Below are 17424 nucleotides of genomic sequence, written 5' to 3'. Positions count from 1 at the left end.
CCGGCCCGCTGAATAGCTCGGACCGGCCCGCAAAGAGTGTCCTGGTGACTCACCAATGAGTCCGGTGCCCCCCCCCGCCCCGGTCACTTACCTTAAACGCCTGTGTTGGAAGCGTTTGTCTCGGGTGCCGGCGCTTTACGCTGGGCGCCGGCATATGACGTCAGACGCCGGCGATCAGCAGTGAAGCGCCTGGCACCCGAGACAAACGCCTCACGCTTCCAACACAGGAGTTTAAGGTAAGTGACCGGGGCGGGGGGGGAGATCCTGAGAAGGGGGGGTTAGGGAGTTAGAGGGGAGATACTGAGAAGGGGGGGTTAGGGAGTTAGAGGGGAGATACTGAGAAGGGGGGTTAGGGAGGGAGGTCTTACTGTGTGTGTGTGTCTTACTGTGTGTGTGTGTATCTTACTGTGTCTGTGTGTGTCTCACTGTGTCTGTGTGTGTCTCACTGTGTCTGTGTGTGTCTCACTGTGTCTGTGTGTGTCTTACTGTGTCTGTGTGTGTCTTACTGTGTCTGTGTGTGTCTCACTGTGTCTGTGTGTGTCTTACTGTGTCTGTGTGTGTCTGTGTGTGTCTCACTGTGTCTGTGTGTGTCTTACTGTGTCTGTGTGTGTCTTACTGTGTCTGTGTGTATCTTACTGTGTCTGTGTGTGTCTCACTGTGTCTGTGTGTGTCTCACTGTGTCTGTGTGTGTCTTACTGTGTCTGTGTGTGTCTCACTGTGTCTGTGTGTGTCTTACTGTGTCTGTGTGTGTCTTACTGTGTCTGTGTGTGTCTTACTGCGTGTGTCTTACTGTGTTCATAGCTTATTCAGTTATTGTAATAAATATTTTAGCCCATTTTTTAGCTCAAAATATTTTTTCCTTTTTTTTCTCCTCTAAAATCTAGGTGCGTCTTATCAGCAGGTGCGTCTTATAGAGCGAAAAATACGGTATGCACTCCGAAGCCTTGTTCATTTTGTTCACTTCTGTGCTGTGCTAATAGTTATTCAGGCCTTACTTATTCAAGCACCTCTACCAATGACGTAGGCTTGAATAACTTTATTAAACAGCACATAAGTTAACAAAATGGACAAGGCTTCGGAGTTTGTAGTTTGTAGAGGTCTGGCCCTCTAAAACCATTCCAATTTCTCATGTGGCCCCATGGGAAAATTAATTGCCCACCCCTGGTCTAGACCTTGCAGACTGTTCTGTATCAATGCAATTATTAACCTTTGGCGTACTGAATAAATAAGTAATGCAAGGGGTTAATATCTTACAAAAGCTGAGCAATTTGTCATTGGAGAATACTTGGTTTGCACAAAATGGTCCTGTTTTATTTATTTTGTTTTTTTTTCTTTAACATCGTGAGTTTTCTATAATCGCTTTGAACTCCCCGCCAGCATCCGATCGCTTTGGAAAGATTGTACAAGTGTTTGTTTTATTTGGGATGTGCAAAGTTTAAACATGAAGACTGTGTGTATTTATGCAGCTTAAATCATCCTCTGCATTTGCTGAAAGGTTAGGAATGGCAGCCCTATGCAGTGTTTATATAATTATGTCTGTGGTGAGAGTAAAATTCCAGCACTTTGGTTTTCTCCAGGATGGGGACCCAGGTCCCAGGTCTAAGATCTAAGCATTATTCAAATAAATACAGACAGTACAAAAATCTGTTTTCTGTTATAGCGAAAAACCCCAATTATAAAGGTTTATGAGAATACACCAAATATATCTTCAATATCGATTGCAAAGTTAATGTGTAATGTTTGACCATTCAAACTAAATCCAATCAAATCTGTATATGCCAAAAAGTTGGAAGTACAGCTCCCACAGTGCTCAGCCGTCATTTGAATAGAAGTGTGAGAATCATGGGTGTTGTAGTTAACATTTTCAACCAGAAGCTACATAAACTCCTTACTTGTATTGCATGCAATGATGTAAGTATTAATAATCTTTTTGTTTGTTGCAAAGTACCAAATATTGGAGGAAGGATAACACAACAACAAATGTATCAACCCTCTTTTAAGTGAAGTGTTTAATAGGTTGAGTAACATATAACAGAATATAACTGAAGAATAAAAATGAAAGTAAGATCCCAAATAAGGTAAAGGAATCCCACAAGTTATTCAACATAATACCAGGACTGCCATCAGAACTTGTAGTATCTTACCTGGGAGAGCAGGGAGACCAGCTGTTTGCTTAGAAGCAGTGTCTTCACTGACCACATGTCATGTAATGCACCTGTCATGTAATGTTACTTGTAAAAGAGACCACTAGGGGGCGCTCATGTATACCGGTTGGAAAATAAAAATAAAACAGAAAAAACTAATAGTGTAATAGTATGCACAGACAATCACGCTGTATATCTATTGTATGCACTCACAATGTGTAAACGTATACTCAGGCCTCATGTGCATCAAATCCTCCAGGTGGATGTGTGACAAATATATGAAAGGAAGCAGAAACAGATAGAAACCACAATGGTGTGGTATCAAACAATTGCTGGAGCACGCAAACGTGGATGTACACTTACACTTTGTGTAGAGGTATAATGCCCATATAATTCAGGTGCTTCTCCTCTGCTTTCCTCCAAAATCCCAGGATACTTCCCAGTTATCCACTGGTGTACATATACACCCAGTGGGTGGATTGAACTGAGTCCAAAATGTAGTGGGGTAAAATAAAAACGATTTATTCAAGGCTGTATGCCAAAATAAAAGACTAATAACATAAATCCACTAAGGGATGTATAAAACAATAAAAAGTCTAGTCAGAAGTAGTAAAAAGAGCTCTTTTCACTACTTCTGACTAGACTTTTACATATTTCAAACACCCGGAGAGTGTTTTTTACGGGCTGCAGCTGGGTATCCGGTCAGCAAAACAAAGGGAAGTATATTGATTATTTTTCCTTCTCTATATACCCTATTTCACACTGGTCTTCATTACCCTTTTCTGGCATGTAATGTTACTTGACCTGGCGGTAGTAGAGACACTGATGTAAAGGAGGCCCATGTGGGCTCCTAACACCTTCTCCATCAACCCCTTCCATGGACATACCGCTAGGCTGGTGCTGTGGGCCATGCTTCCTTAGGCCCCACACGCTGATTCTGAGCAATGGAATATGATGTTTTTCCGGCGCATGAGTGTGTGTATTGGTGTATGGGGTTAGCATGCATGTGCATGAGTGTATGGTGTTAGCATCTGTATGTTTATGAGCATATGACGTTGGCGTGTGTGTGTGTCTGTTACGGTAAGGTGATATATAGTGTGTAAGTGTATGGTATTAGCATGAGTGTGTGTTATCATGAGTTTGTGTGTTGTGCGTATGGTGTTGGAGTGTCATGGGTGAGCCTAGGGTTAGTTGTGCCTGGAAGGAGGAGAGGAGGAGCATGAGAAAAAATGTGTGTGTGTAAGTGTACAGTGGTAGAGTAAGTGGGTGTTAAAGCGCTTGCGTGTTGGTATGTATCTTATAGGATTCTTGAATAACTACTGCACCCAGAAGCCTCTAACCATGACTTGCCCGTGTTCTCATAAGGTATGCTTATGGAAGGATCTTAAGGCAGATTGTTGAGTGGAGCAATGGGGGGGGGGCAGTGGCATGGACATGGGTGGGCTGATGGGAGGGGCATGGACCCCAGGCATTAAGCATCTGCTGGGCCCCAAGATTTCTGATGGCGGCTCTGCACAATACAGAAATCAAAAACCAAACATAAGCTTCTAGCGAATTAACATCAAATAAACTCTATTGACCACAAAGATAAATGCACTTACAAACCAAGAAGATGGAAACGTATCAAGCATACATTTGGGTTAGAAGCAATGCACAGTGGAGAGTATACCGGGTTGCTCCCTCACCACTCGCAAAAGACCACAGACTCTACCCTACGCGTTTCGTGGCCAAACAGCCACTTCCTCAGGGGCATCAAGCGGTTGCTTACTTTAAAGGCTATTTATAGTTAAGCCTGTTAAAGTGGCAGTGCAAATAAATGATTTCAGGTATACAAAATGGTCTACATCATCTGATAATTAACACACTCCATATTATATAATATAAACCACAATCTAACAATTTGTATAAACAAATACATAAATCAATATAAAATGGTTAAACCAATCAACAAATGTCAAAAACAATATACATTGCCATAAACTAACAAATAGAAAATGATCAACGATGGAATGACTCTCAAAATCAAATCAACTTGAATACATGAATGAATATAGATTCATGAATTAGTATACATAATTTATTCTAATATGTATAGATTAATTTGCACAAATTAGTATAAATTGGTAAATATGTGAGAGGAGTTCTGAAAAAGCTTTTAACTCAAATACCATATTTAAACCCCGGGTTGCCTCTCTTCTGTCCAGTTGTGCTACATAGTCACCATCCCACCAGTTATTCTGTACTAACGCAATGGCTATGAAAACGAGACACTAAGGGTTTCTATTGTGCATCATCATGAAGTGTTCTCATAGCCCATTGATGGTTAAACTTTGTTTGATATTATTGATATGTTCCCATACCGTCCCTTTGAGCACCCTTTTGGTCCTCTCTATATACTGGATGTCACGTACCTGCCGGCTGCCTGCCTCGATGTCCGTCTGCAGCCTGTGTGCAGAGGATCTCTACTGTTGCCTGCGGACACGTGGTTCCCGTACAGAGACAGAAGAAGCTGGACCTCATGACGTGGGTCATGTACTCAATACGGCTGCGTCCCTATGGCTAAGGAGGACGTGGCAACAGCTGTCCCTGCTTATACTAGGCTATGCAGTGAGTAGTTGTGTCTCTCTCCCCGTCCTTCCTAACACCCCCTCTGTTGATAATGATTTTTGACTTTCTGAACCTTGGCTTGAATTTTGAAAATAATTGATCCTGTTTTCCAGCTTCCAGACCTACGGCTTGTTCCTGGTTAATCCAACTTTCTGGCTTCCCAACCTTCAGCTTCTCCAGATGTTTCTATCTATACCCTGATCTGCAACGTGCGTGCCAGTCCTGTTTTGATCACCATTGCCCACTATTACTCATGGAGGGCTCCGTCAACTTCTGGCTCCTTCCAGTGTGTACAGTTAAGACGAGAGTGTCATTCTCAACTCATTTGGGCACTTCCCACTACCAATCGTGAGTCTTGACCTAACACTGGAGTCCACACGGACACATGATTTGATAAATCACTCTTTGGAACTGCATGTTATAAATTTGTCAATTTTAAATGTTTCTTGTGTAACTTGGCTCTGAAATTCATCTAATGTTTTTGCTCTCACTGTGCAAATACTCCACATTTGTGAAACATCTTTCCTTCAGATTGTCTTATTATATTCTCCTGAAGATAAGGGGCCCAATGTCTGTTTATCACAAGTGTAATGTCCCCATGTTGATTACACTGTGTCCTAAAAGTTATGTGCAAAAAATCACCATTCTTGTTCTTATAGGGTTGGGTCTTTTCTTGAAGAACCTGCTCCCTCTCCAATACCTTAATTGGGAGACTCTACAGTTTCTGTGGATGCATCTGAACTGGCCAGGCGAGATGTTATGAAGCCAAGGTGGATAATGCTGGCTTGAGTAAGGTATAAGGTATAAATACAATTTACTGTCTTGACATACATCTTGGTTTTGATCTAATTTTCATGGATATATGTCTAAATCCAAAAATTCTAATTTTTCATTAGAATTTTTGTGTGTAAACTGCATATTGTGTGGATTAAAATTTAGATATTGTGTGAATTTATCAAGATCAGAAAGAGTACCATTCCATATGTATTGTTTCCAGAGCACCAAGTTCGTGTCGAATGGATGGTTATTGCAAATATATCCTACTTTCCAGTAAATAAATTACAGTAGATTGGCACAAACCTAGTGCTCATCGCTCCAGATAATAATCGCCCCATACCAGAAAGTATTGTTACCCAATATAAACGCAACGCATTGTGCAATAAAATATATATATTTTTTTCTTTTTCCAATTCAGAATAAACAACTGAAGATTATTGAATTGCCTCAACTCCTTCAATGTGATCTATTACGATTTAGATGGATGAAAGATCAGCTGTTACCAGACACAAGCCAGCTTTCCAAATGTAAGCCTGATAATATCTTTATGATTTAAGTGATATCTTTTAAGTATGAGCTCAATTTGCTTACAGAGGGTTGGAGAAATTGGTATACATACTGAGATGTAATAGAGTCTTTACCTGAAATAATGGGTCTACCTTGTAAGTTCTTTGATGAGTTTTTGGCAGATAAAGACGGAATTGGGGGTTGTATAAGTTAAGAGTAGACGATCTTTCAGCTACACCCTTAGACATATCTTCACCAAGATCTATTGTGTAAGTTTGTATGTACAAAATAGTTCAAAATATGCACAATACATACAGTGCCATCCTTGTGCACAAACATTTTAACAGTGCCATCTTTGTGCCCAAACAACTTATTACCTGATTTGTCCTGTCCACCCATTGTACAGCGCTACAGAATTTGATTTCGCTATATAAAACAATAAATAATAATATTTGTGCTCAAACAACTTAACATTGCATCTTTGTGACCAAACAGCCTCATTGTGTAATCTTTACCCCCACAAAACTTAATAGTGCCGTTTTGTAGCAATCTTTGCATCCAAACAGCTTCCCAGTTACATCTTTGTCCTCAGATTCCCAGTGCCATCTCTGTCACCACAAAGCTTCAGTGTCATCGTTGTCCCCATCCTGCTTCCTAGTGCCATCTTTGTCCCCATCCTGCTTCCTAGTGCCATCTTTGTCCCCATGCTACTTCAGAGTGCCATCTTTGTCCCCACGCTACTTCAGAGTGCTATCTTTGTCCCCACGCTACTTCAGAGTGTCATCTTTGTCCCCACACTGCTTCAGAATACCATCTTTGTCCCCACACTGCTTCAGAATGCCATCTTTGTCCCCACGCTGCTTCGGAATACCATCTTTGTCCCCACGTTGCTTCAGAATACCATCTTTGTCCCCACGCTGCTTCAGAATACCATCTTTGTCCCCACGCTGCTTCAGAGTGCCATCTTTGTCCCCAAGCTGCTTCAGAGTGCCATCTTTGTCCCCACGCTGCTTCAGAGTGCCATCTTTGTCCCCACGCTGCTTCAGAGTGCCATCTTTGTCCCCACGCTGCTTCAGAGTGCCATGTTTGTCCCCACGCTGCTTCAGAGTGCCCTCTCTGTCGCCACGCTGCTTCAGAGTGCCCTCTCTGTCGCCACGCTGCTTCAGAGTGCCCTCTCTGTCGCCACGCTGCTTCAGAGTGCCCTCTCTGTCGCCACGCTGCTTCAGAGTGCCCTCTCTGTTGCCAAGCTGCTTCGGATTGCCCTCTCTGTCGCCTTTAGTTTCCTAGTTTCATCTTTGTCCCCACTCAGCTTCCTAGTACCATCTTTGTAGTATCCATGCAGCTTCCCTGGGCCATCTTTGTCCCCACACAGCTTCCCTGGGCCATCTTTGTCACCACATAGCTTCCCTGGGCCATCTTTGTAGTATCCAAGCAGCTTTCCAGTGCCATATTTGTAGTATCCACGCAGCTTCTCAGTGCCATCTTTGTAGAATCCATGCAGCTTCTCAGTGCCATCTTTGTCCCCATTTATTTTCCTAGTTTCATCTCACCCCACTCAGCTTCCTAGTACCATCTTTGTAGTATTCACGCAGCTTTCCTGGTCCATCTTTGTCCCCATGCAGCTTTCCTGGTCCACCTTTGTCCCCACGCAGCTTTCCTGGTCCATCTTTGTCCCCACACAGGTTTCCTGGTCCATCTTTGTCCCCACGCAGCTTTCCTAGTCCATCTTTGACACCACGCAACTTTCCTGGTCCATCTTTGTCCCCACACAGCTTCCCTGGTCCATCTTTGTCCCCACACAGCTTCCCTGGTCCATCTTTGTCCCCACACAGCTTCCCTGGTCCATCTTTGTCCCCACACAGCTTCCCTGGTCCATGTTTTTCCCCACACAGCTTCCCTGGTCCATCTTTGTTCCCACATAGCTTCCCTGGTCCATCTTTGTTCCCACATAGCTTCCCTGGTCCATCTTTGTCCCCACATAGCTTCCCTGGTCCATCTTTGTCCCCACATAGCTTTCCTGGGCCATCTTTGTAGTATCCAAGCAGCTTCTCAGTGCCGTCTTTGCAGTATCCAAGCAGCTTTCCAGTGCCATCTTTGCAGTATCCAAGCAGATTTCCAGTGCCATATTTGTAGTATCCATGCAGCTTTTCCGTGCCATCTTTGTAGTATCCATGCAGCTTCTCAGTGCCATCTTTGTAGTCCCCATGCAGCTTCTCGGTGCCATCTTTGTAGTACCCATGCAGCTTCTCGGTGCCATCTTTGTTGTATCTACGCAGCTTCCCAGTGCCATTTTTGTAGTATCCATGCAGCTTTTCAGTGCCATATTTGTAGAATCTATGTAGCTTCCCAGTTTCATCTTTGTAGTATCCATGCAGCTTCCCAGTGCCATCTTTGTTGTATCCAAGCAGCTACCCAGTGCCATCTTTGTTTCCCTCCTGCATCCCTCCTCCTTCCACTGAGGAGATGGGCCAGCTGCACCATCTACCAGGCACTCATTCAGCTAGTGGGGAGTGATGCGGCCTGCATCCCCTTTGTGGTGCTCCTGCTGCCGCTGGAGAGATGAGCCGGGTGCGCAATCTCCCATGCACTTACTCAGCTGGTGAGGGGTAATGCGACTGCATTCTCCCCCTGGTGCTCCTGCTGCTGCTGGGGAGATGTGCAGACCTGCGTTATCGCCCAGGCACTCACTCAGCCGCTGGGGATTGATGTCCCTGCATCCTCTTTCTGGTGCTCCTGCTACAGCTGAGAAGATGGGGCTGCACACTGGGGAGTAATGCTGCTTGCATCTCCTCCCTAGTACTGCTGCACCATGTCCTGGGGAGTGATGCTGCCTGAATCCCCTTCCGGATGCTTCTGCTGCCGCTGGGGAGATTTGTGGGCTCTGCCATCTCCCATGCCTACTCAGCAGCTGGGGAGTGATGCTGCCTGAATCCCCTCCCGGATGCTTCTGCTGCCGCTGGGGAGATTTGTGGGCTCTGCCATCTCTCATGCCTACTCAGCCGCTGGGTAGTGATGCAGACTGCATCCCCTTCCTAGTGCTCCTTCTGGCCCTGGGGGCACTCAGCCGCTTGGGAGTGATGCTCCCTACATGCCCCGGTGTTCCTTCTGCCGCTGGGGAGATGTGCCGGCTGCACCATCACCCAGGCACTCACTCACCTGGTGGGGAGTGATGCCGCCTGCAACCCCTCCCTGGTTCATCTGCTGCCTTTGGGGAAATGTGCCAGTTGCGCCATTTCCCAGGCACTCACTCAGCCGCTGGGGAATGATGCCGCCTGCCTCCCCTCCTTGTTGCTTCTGCTGCTGTTGGGGAGATGTGCTAACTGCATCATGTCACAGCCGCTGTGGAGTAATGCCACCTGCATCCCCTCTCTGGTTCCTACTGTTGCCACTGGGGAGATGGCTAGCTTCTCCATCTCCCAGGCATTTACTCAGCTGCTGGGGAGTGATACCACCTGCATCACATCCCTGGTGCTCCTTCTGCCGCTGGGGAGGTGGGCCGGTTGCGCCATCTACTGGGCAGTCACACAGCCGTTGAGGAGTGATGCCACCTGCATCCTTTTCCTGGTGCTCCTGCTGCCACTGGGGAGATGGGCTGGCTGCGCCATCACCCAGGCACTCACTCAGCTTGTGGGGAGTGTTGCCACCTGAATCCCCTCCCTTTTGCCTCTGCTGACGCTGGGGAGGTGGGCCGGTTGCGCATCTACTGGGCAGTCCCTCAGCTGTTGAGGTGTGATGCCACCTGCGTCCTTTTCCTGGTGCTCCTGCTGCCACTGGGGAGATGGGCTGGGTGCGCCATCTCCCAGGCACTCACTCACTCTGCTGGGGCACGATGCCGCCTGCATCCCCTCCTGGATGCTTCTGCTGCCGCTTGGGAGGTGATCCGGCTGCATCTCCCATGCACTCAGTCAGCCATCTCCATGGTGCCCCTTCTGTTGCTGGGGAAATGGGTCAGCTGTGCTATCTCCCAGTGGGGAGTGATGCTGCCTGCATCCCCTCCCTGGTACTCCTGCATTCCCCTGGGGACATGGGCGGGTTGTGCCATCTCCAGGGTACTCACTCAGCCGTTGGTTAGTTGTGCTGCCTGCATCTCCTCCATGATGCTCTTCTCAGTGCCATCTTTGTAGTATCCATGCAGCTTCTCAGTGCCATCTTTGTAGAATTCATGCATCTTCTTAGTGCCATCTTTCTAGTATCCATGCAGATTCTCAGTGCCATCTTTGTTGTATCCACACAGCTTCCTAGTGCTATCTTTGTAGTATCCAAGCAGCTCCCCAGTGCCATCTTTGTCCCCACACATCTTCCCAGTGCCATCTTTGTCCCCATGCAGCTTTCCAGTGCCATATTTGTAGTAACTAAATAGCTTCCCAGTGTGATGTTTTCCCCTGTGCAGATTCCCAGTGCCCTCTTTTGTAGTATCCACACAGATCCCCAGTACCAGACGAAGCTGGACAGCAATCTAATGGTGTGGCTATCTGGAGCTTATCTACACAGTGCTAGTATTGTCCTTCTCAGTAAGTTTTCATAGCAGCCCACCCCAATCAGCAGATTGAACTAATGTTGAGGTGGAAAACACGAGCTGAGATATTTACACACACAAATATAATTAGAGTATAATCCCATCTCTACCAGACAACCAGACAGTCTGGCACCTCTATATAGTTCTATGGCAAGCAATGCCCACCCGAAAAGACTTACTATTTCAAGGTGATTCCGAGAGAACGGCAGAAATCCTGGCGAACTCAGGGTCCAAGGGTGTTATGTTCCAGGGACTCACTCAGCCGCTGGGTAGTGATGCATCGCCTCCCTGCTGCTTCCGCTGCGGAGATGGGCCGCCTGTGCCATCTCCCAGGCGCATACTCAGCTGGTGGGGAGTGATGCCACCTGCATCCCCTCCCAGTTGCTCCTGCTTCCACTGGGGATATGGGCCAGCTGTGTCTTCTCCCAGGCACTCACTCAGCTGGTGGGGAGTAATGTGCCTGCATCCTCTCCCTGCTGCTGGGGATATGTGCCGGATGTGCCATCACCCAGACACTCAGCCCCTGGGAAATGATGCCGCCTTCATCCCTTACCTGATGCTCCTTCTGCCACTGAGGAGATGGGCAAGCTGCACCATCTCCCAGGCACTCACTGGAGGGGAATGATGTGGCCTTAATCACCTCCCGGATGCTCCTGCTTCCACTGGGGAGATTGGCCGATTGAGCCATCCCCCATGCACTCACTCAGCCACTGTGGAGTCATGCAGCCAGCATCGCAGCCCTGGTGCCCCTGTTTGTGCTGGGGTGATGTGCCAGCTGCGTCATTTCCTAGGCACTAACTCAGTTGCTTGGGGAGTGATGCCTTCTGCAGCCTGCATGCCTTCCATGGTGCTCCTGCTGCTGTTGGGAGATGGGCCAGCTGTGCCACCAGACAAACACTCAACTGGTAGGGAATGATGCCACCTGCTTCCTCTCCTTGGTGCAGCCGCTGGGGAGCTGGGGCGGCTGCGCCATCTCCCAGACACCCACTCAACCGCTGGGGAGTGATGCTGCCTGCATCCCCTCCCTGATGCTTCTGCTGGGGAGATGGGCCAGCTGTGCCATCTCCCAGGCGCATACTCAGCTGGTGGGGAGTGATGCCACCTGCATCCCCTCCCAGTTGCTCCTGCTTCCACTGGGGATATGGGCCAGCTGCGCCATCTACCAGGCACTCACTCACTTGGTGGGGAGTGATGGCACCTGAATTCACTCCGTGATGCTCCCGCAGTCGCTGGGGAGATGATTCAGCTGTGCCATCTCCGAGGCACCCACTCAGCTGCTGGGTAGTGATGCTGCCTGCATCCCCTCCCTGATGCTTCTGCTGGGGAGATGAGCCGGCTGCGCCATCTACCAGGCACTCAGCTTCTGGGGAGTGATGCTGCCTGCATCCCTTCCCTGGTTCTCCTGCTGCTGTTGGGAGATGGGCCAGCTGTGCCATCTCCCAGGCACTCACTCATCTGGTGGGGAGTGATGCCACCTGAATCCACTCCGTGATGCTCCTGCTGTCACTGGGGAGATGGGCCAGCTGTGGCATCTCCAAGGCACTCACTCACCTGGTGGGGAGTGATGCCACATGCATCCACTACCTAGTGCTCCTGCTCCACTGGGGACCGATGCAGCCAGCATCACAGCCCTGGTGCCCCTGTTGGTGCTGGGGTGATGTGCCAGCTGCACCATCTCCCAGACACCCACTCAACCGCTGGGGAGTGATGCTGCTTGCATCCCCTCCCTGATACTTCTGCTGGGGAGATGAGCCACCTGCGCCATCTACCAGGCAGTCAGCTTTTGGTGAGTGATGCTGCATGCTGCCATAGGGAGATGGGCCCAGCTATGCCATCTCCCAGGCACTCACTCAGCTGGTGTGGAGCAATGCCACATGCATCCGCTCCCTAGTGCTTCTGCTGGCACTGGGGAGATGTACCGGCTCTGCTTCTCCCATGCACTCACTCAGCCACTGGCTAGTGATGCCGTCTACATCTTCTCCCTGGTGCTCCTGCTGCCACTGGGGAGGTGGGCCAGCTTTGCCTTCTTCTAGACACTCCCTGAGGCTTATGCTGGGGAAATCTGCCAGCTGTGTTATCTACTGAACAGTCACTCAGCCTCTGGGGAGTGATCCAGCTTGCATCCCCACCCTGATGCTGTCACCGGGGAGATGTTCCGACTGTGCCGACCTCTCCTAGGGGCTCATTCAGTTGCTGGGTAGTGATGCCACCTGCATCCTCTCCCTGCTGCTTCTGCTGGGGAGATTTTCCAGCTGCGCCATCTCCCAGGCGCTCACTCAGCCGCTATGGAGTGATGCTTCCTGAATCCTCTCCCAGGTGCTGCTGCTCCCGCTGGGGAGGTGGAACAGGCATGCCATCTCTCAGGCACTCACTAAGCTGATAGGGAGTGATGCTGCCTGCATCCTCTTCCTGGTTCTCCATCTGCTACTGGCGAAATGCGACAGCTGCCCATCTCCCAGGCACCCAATAAGTCGGTGGCAGTGATTCTGCATTCATCCCCTCCCTGTTGCTCCTGCTGCCGCTGGGGAGATGTACCAGCTGTGCCATCGCCTAGGCACTCAGCCGCTGGGGAGTGACGCCACCTGCATCCCTTCCCTGGGGTGTGATGCCACCTGCATCCCTCCTTCTGCCACCGAGGAGATGGGCCAGCTGCACCTTCCACCAGGCACTCATTAAGCCAGTGGAGAGTGATGCGGCCTGCATCCTCTTCATGGTGCGCTGGGGAGATGGGCCAGCTACGCAATCTCACAAGCACTTACTCAGCTGGTGAGGATCTGCGGGCTCTGCCATCTCCCATGCTTACTCAGCCGCTGGGGAGCGATGCAGCCTGCATCCCCTTCCTAGTGCTCCTTCTGTCTCTGGAGAGATGGGCCGGGTGCGCCAAATACCAGGTACTCACTCGCCTGGTGGGGAGTGATGCCACCTGCAACCCCTCCCTGGTGCATCTGCTACCGTTGTGGAGATTAGTCAGCCGTGCAATTCTCCTGGCCCTCACGCAGCCGCTGGCAAGTGATGCTGCCTGCATCCCCTCCCTGCTGCTGGGGAGATATGCCAGCTGCGCCATTTCCCAGGCACTCACTCAGCCTTCACCCTTCTAATGTCTGTCATTTCCGAGTGGACTCCCTGCTGTTCAGGGCTTCTTTTTACTGTAATTTACTGTTAATTACACAATGTTCTGCCATTCCTACAGACCGTTAAAGCTTCCTCACTGCTGGGAGACCCTCGTGTGACGTACAATTTAGATGAAGGATTGGTCCCGGAGACTAACATTCCTGTTCGTTTCTACCCGACGGTAAATCGAGAAGAAGGCTCTGCCTCCGTTCTTGTAGCTGAACCTTTAGATTATGAAACAAACAGGACTTTTATCCTGAAGATCCGAGCTCAGACCGTTGCTGTTGTGCCATTGGCTGCCTTCACTACGGTGTACATTAACATTACAGGTAGAATCTCCGGATATCAATTCTGTGCCTGCGCTGCTAGAAGAGCAAATGTGAAGCCGGACTTGTTTATATTGCAGATGTGAATGACAATGTGCCATTCTTTACGTCCTCCATATATGAGGCCACCGTTACAGAAGGCCTTGAATTGGGAACATTTGTGCTCCAGGTGTCTGCATCTGACCAAGATCTCGGACTGAATGGAGAGGTGAGTTCATACGTGAAACCTCATCACACGCACACTCTGACTCCTATAGCTCTGTGTTCCTAGGTATACTAAATGCGGTACCAACTTATAAAATCTGCACCCATTGACGCATGTTCTTCAGATATCCCTGGTCCTTCTAGCCATAGCATATATTCCTGTAATTTGCACATGTAAAACAATGTGCTTTATGGCCATACCAATCCGTAGGACAGGGGCATACCAATCCATAGGACAGGGGCATACCAATCCGTAGGACAGGGGCATACCAATCCGTAAAACAGGGGCATACCAATCTGTAAAACAGGGGCATATTAATCCGTAAAACAGGGCCATACCAATCCATAAAACAGGGCCATACCAATCTGTAGGACAGGGGCATATCAATCTGTAAAACAGGGCCATACCAATCTGTAAAACAGGGGCATACCAATCTGTAGGACAGGGGCATACCAATCTGTAAAACAGGGCCATACCAATCTGTAAAACAGGGCCATACCAATCTGTAAGACAGGGCCATACCAATCAGCAGGACAAGGCCATACCAGTTCATAGGACAGGACCATAACATTTCATAGCATAGGGCCATACCTATCAAGAGGACAGGGGTGCATACCAGTTTATAGCACAGGGCCATAACGATTCATGGGACAGGGCAATACTGATTAATAAGATAGGGCCATACTGGTTCAAAGGACAGGGGTGTATACCAATTCATAGCACAGGGCCATACCGATCCATAGGAGAGGGGTGTATACCAGTTCATAGTACAGGGCCATACTGATCCGTGGGACACGGCCATACCAATATCTACACTAGACCAGGGGGTCAGCACATTAATTAGAGTTACTGATGCCACATAGGGGGGTTTTCTCGCCTGATAACACTGTCTGGTATTAGGGCCAGATTGCTGATTGTTGAGGGGTCACGTGTCAGTTAAAGCCACAAATAAATAATAAAGAGAAATTAAATTGGTTCGCGGCAGAGCAGACAGACCTTTTGCTCATCGGATCGCAGCATTTCCTGCGCACCGGCATTACTGTTACATTAATAATATATGTAGTCCTGGCAGAACATGTTCAGTAAAAGCTTCCAGGCCTTTGCAACAAATAGCATTAGTGATTTTCCATCAGTTCCACCTTATATCAGCAAAGTGTTTTCAGGCCAGCCTGCGCTAACTGTGGTCTGATTGTCTTGCTCCAGATCACCTATTCTATTTTAGAAGATCGCAGCGAAGACCATGCTCTGTTCCACATCAATCCCCAGACAGGAGTCATTTACACAGCTGCCGTGTTTGACCGGGAGACCAAGGGCTCGTATCTCTCGGATGGATCAGAGTCTGCTCGACCTGGAAAACATGGGCAACCCAATTCTGGTGAGGATAATATGGGGTTTATTTTGGCACAGTGGCCTTACTGCTCAACAGAAATGCAGCATACATCCCAAGATCTATTCCTAAATAGTTGCCCACAACCCTCCCCATCCCAAGGTCCTGCCGAGATACCCATAGCCCTCCCTAGATACCCATAGCCCTCCCTACCCCAAGGTCTGATCCTGCTGAGATACCCATGCCACTCCATACCCCAAGGTCTGTTCCTGCTAAGTTGCCCACAAACCACCCCAATGTATGTTCACAAAGCAGTGCCCACAGCCCATAAAACCCCAATGCCTCATCCTGCTGAGGTGCCCATAGCCCTTCACACCCCAACATCTGATCCTGCTAAAATACCCCAAAGTCTGATCCTGCTGCAGTGCCAGAGGGAGGGTCAATTGTTATGTTGGTAACTCTCAGCCCTGTTACCTCCTCACCTTTTAAATATTTAGGGTTGGGCACACCTGTCAACATGTAAAGAAACCCAGGGATTAACTCATGCAGTTCTGTTCGTATAAAATGACTTTAACCTGCCAGAAGCTAATGCAAATCATGTCACTTTTTGTGTATTTAAATTAAGTTATGCACAAAAAATGAAATGTATTCTTTTATGCAATGCAATATTGTTTGTGAAAACGCAGTCTGGCCTCAGAGGGTCCATGTCAACGAGACTTTTTGTATGCTGTGGATCTTGATACTGCAGAGAACGGAGCCCCGTTTACTTTTACTTTGCCAAATGACCATCAGAATTCTTCAACATTCATGCTAATTGACCACAGAAACAGCACGGCCTCTATTAAGACTCTGAGGCCCTTCGATCGAGAGATAGAGAGGGCTTTTTATCTTCCAGTTATAATTATGGATAGCGGAAACCCGCCTCGGGCCACCACAAGCACGTTAACCATAACTATTGGTGATCAAAATGATAACCCGCACCGAGGAGCTCACAAAGACATCAGCGTTTACATCCTGGAAAGTGAGTAGCCTCAGTAGTCTCTTCTCTGCTGTTGTGACCAGTGTTGTAGCTATTAATTATATCTTTACATTCTCTATCCCAGATGCATTATTTTACATGTTTTGGCTCAGAAATCTAATTTTCTTCTTGTCACCAAGTCTTTAATAACCCTTCCTATCCCCCCCCCGAACATCAGTTTAGTTATACGTACTGTGAAGAACCATGTCTGATCTTCACTGTTATTATTATCATATTTATTTGTTCCTTGTTTGAATGTAGCTGCAGCTCCAGCCTTCAAAGAGACGATCCTATAATCTGGCTGGGGCTCTTAATCAGCCAGCACAGCCCTGTCTGCCCAGACGGCACCCGCACTACAGGGGGGATAACACAGGTGGGGGAACCCATTGTATCCCTTAATCCCCTCACCTGATACATCCCCTGTATACTGATGGGATTTGTGAAGGGATGTGGCTGATGGGATTGGGGGTTGGGTTCGGTGCACAGTGAATGGAGATTGTATATAAATTCTGTGTGTTTGTAATAAAGAAAGTTCTGTTTTAACCTCAAAGCATGAAGTCCTGTCTCATGATTGAGGGAAGTGCTGGTCTGTGACTGCTTTCTTCGGACAGCCACAGCGTGTCCGCTTACTGGGAGAGGGAAGGAGCTGACGGGCGGATGTGTCCAGTCTGGGCAGACAGGGCTGTGCTGGCTGATTAAGAGCCCCAGTCAGATTATAGGATCGTCTCTTTGAAGGCTGGAGCTGCAGCCACATTCAAACAAGGAACAAATAAATATAATAATAATAAACGTGAAGATCAGACATGGTTCTTCACACGTACGTTCTCTTGATAAAGAGGCAGGAATAATGTTTGTTTTTAAATTGATTATAGAGACCCACAGCGAA

The sequence above is a fragment of the Sceloporus occidentalis genome, unplaced genomic scaffold, assembly GCF_023333645.1.
Source record: "Sceloporus occidentalis isolate IW3139 unplaced genomic scaffold, rSceOcc1.0.p SCAF_29, whole genome shotgun sequence".
NCBI lineage: Eukaryota > Metazoa > Chordata > Lepidosauria > Squamata > Phrynosomatidae > Sceloporus > Sceloporus occidentalis.
This window is presented reverse-complemented; position numbering follows the sequence as displayed.